This window comes from Manis javanica, chromosome 2, assembly GCF_040802235.1.
Source record: "Manis javanica isolate MJ-LG chromosome 2, MJ_LKY, whole genome shotgun sequence".
NCBI classification, from domain to species: Eukaryota; Metazoa; Chordata; class Mammalia; order Pholidota; family Manidae; genus Manis; species Manis javanica.
Genome location: NC_133157.1, coordinates 83,851,154 through 83,854,026, shown reverse-complemented (window position 1 = coordinate 83,854,026; position 2,873 = coordinate 83,851,154).

Below are 2,873 nucleotides of genomic sequence, written 5' to 3'. Positions count from 1 at the left end.
TGGTGCGCACCACACTCACCACTTTCAGGGTCCTCAAAAACTCCCATAATTCTCCCGAAGGGCGTCCACTCGGACTGCCGCAGGGTGATGAGCTCGATCTTTTCCTCCTCAGGCGCCAGTTTTCTGCCGATTGGATTTGCCTTCCTAAGGCCGAGTCACTCGGACCCTAGGGCCAGGATTGGTTAACTGGACTTTTACCCAGGGTCGCTAACCTGGGGGCCAGGACTACCAGCCCGGACTTTCTCACTCGGGACCACTAACCCGAGACCATACACGGGATGGCGACTCCCGCTTTATAATGGATTTATGCAGACACGAGGGGGCGACCCTCGAATTACACTGCCCCGTCCGGACAATTAGACCTTGCCTCCAGCTGTCCTTTGTTCTCAGGGAAGCCGCTCAAATCCCGGACGAGCCCCCAAATGTTAGGGTCCAGGCTTCTGAGGCTTCCCCAGAGAACAAACTACACAGGCATAGAGATGTAAATTCAAGCAAAGTCTTTATTCAGCCAGCTAGCTGGGGTCCAAGTCAGCCCAATGCAGCGGGTCTCAACAAGGACCCCGAGCACTCAGAGCCAAGGGTTTATATAGCAATTTCAAAGCACTTAACTCATAGCAATTTTCTATAACTATACATTATTCTTGCAAGACATATATCCTGGGGTTAAGCAAGGGCAGGGTAAGACTACTCCTCAATGGTTAGGGAGGTTCTGCACGATAAGCTTGGTATGTAAGATTAACTGACCAAGGTTAGCTGACCAAGGGTCACAGCTGCCCACCACCCGGTGCTCATGATTAACTTGTTTTTCAAGGCCTTACCCAGGCCCAGGGTTTTTTTTTTTTTTTTTTTTTTTTCCCTCTGGGTCACACTCTCAGAAAATGGTTTCTAGGTTTCTAAGATGGCTATGCTTATGCTAATTTACTAATCTTACTAATGCTTAGATTCTACATTTCTCCACTTTCCTTTGACCATTCCAATCATGGAATGTTTGTTTCTTCCTGCTGTGTGAGTGAATGATACTGCGGTCTCAGCATTAGCACCTGAACAGCACTCACTCTTTCCCTAACAAAGGCTATTAGCCGGTTTAAGATACAGGGACCTAAAGTGAGAAGCAGTATAAAAATAAGCAAGGGCCCTGCCAGGGTGGATATCAGGGTTGTAAACCATGGGGATTTAGTAAACTAGGATTCAAATAGCCCTTGGCTGGCCTCTCGCTCTCTCTTCCTTTGATCTGGTCTCTCTCTAAGTTTAGACATTGAATCTCTTACTATTCCGGAATGGTCTGCTGTTAAGGTTTAGCTAAGTTTTATTAGTTCTTTTTCCTGACTCTTAATGCTCTCTGCACTCCTTTACATAAACAATAGTCATGGGCCAGCAGTCATCTAAGTCTGGGTGGTTCTGGGAAGATTGGGAGCTGTCTCTTGGGGTCATTTCCTGTTCTGCCACAAACATTTCCAGGGCTGCAGATGGAAGGGAGCTGACAACTCCTTAGTATCCCCTTTCAGGAGCACCTCCCTTGCCCACCATTCAGCCAGGGTATTCAGCAGGGACAGACACTCTGTCCCTGTCCTGGCCCTGGTCTGGAAGCTGCTGAGTCCTGGGCCTAAGGAGAGTGAGGCTTGGGCCTCTCTCCAGGGCATGACTTTTGGTTGCAAAGATAAAATCTAACCTCATCATCAGGTGACTGACCAAATCATGGTTACAACCCTCAAAATAACCCCTGAGAAAAATTGTTCAGGAACCTGTTGAGGTGAAGCATGTGGCCACATGGGTGAACAGTCACGGTTCCCCTCGGCTCTGTGACCTGTTGAGATAGGTGCTCAGGAAACATCAGGGAATGAGGAAGCAGAGCATGTTACTCCTCATAAACATTTGATCTGATTAAATCCTCAAGAATCTAAAGTGCTAAAAACACTATGGTGTATTCCATCTATGAATTCAAGCTGAAACATCATTTTGAACAGCAGATAGAGAGTAGAGAAGCCAAAAAAATTCTTATTTCTTTTATGATAACCACTTTAATTTTTTAAAGTAACCAATATCAAATTCTTCCCAAAAAGCAGTCTATCATTTTTGTCCCCCTTTTGAGAGGCCCTGTTTTGTTCAGCTGCTCTGAACACAGTGGGGAGCCTTGTATATTGCTCTGCAAGCTTTACAGTTATCAAGATACTGTTAGGTTACACACTGTTTTCCTGGTCTTTTTCAGAAATCATGGTTAGAGAGACATTACAAAAATTTTCATTTTCTCCATTTTTACCTGCTCAGTGCAGTGGCATTAAGTGCATTTACATTTTCTACAACTCTCACCACCATCCATCTCCAGCACATTCTCATTTTGTAAATTGAAACTATATTTTTACTCTTAATGAAGGCCTTCCACTTTCAAGCTCAGATTGTAACGGAGTGCAGAGAGCATCAAGAGTCAGGAAAAAGAACTCATGACACTTAACCTGACTGCCTAGAGCGAGAGCCACCCAGTCTTTTCTTGTTAAATTACCCGAGGCTTCTGAGAAATGCGCCTACCCTAAGTTAGATAACTAGAAGTGGGCAACAGCCTGGGAATGCCTGGGGATGTAACCCGTGATAAGTCACATAGACATGCTTGGGTAAGCAAGAGATAACAATTGAAGCAGGCAGGCAACTGGCAACTGGCGCGTTGCCTAAAAAGGTTACAATGTTTCCCATTGGTTACAATATAGAGTGTGTTTTAAACCTATTAGTTGTAGAACTGCGCGGGCTTTGGTGTAACGGCTGTGAAGATCCTATATAATCAGTACCCAAAGTTGCTTGGGGTCGGCAGCTCGGACTCGGCCTGCGTGTCAAGGGAGGTGCTGTCGACCCCAGCTTGCTGGCTGAATAAAGACTTTGCTTGG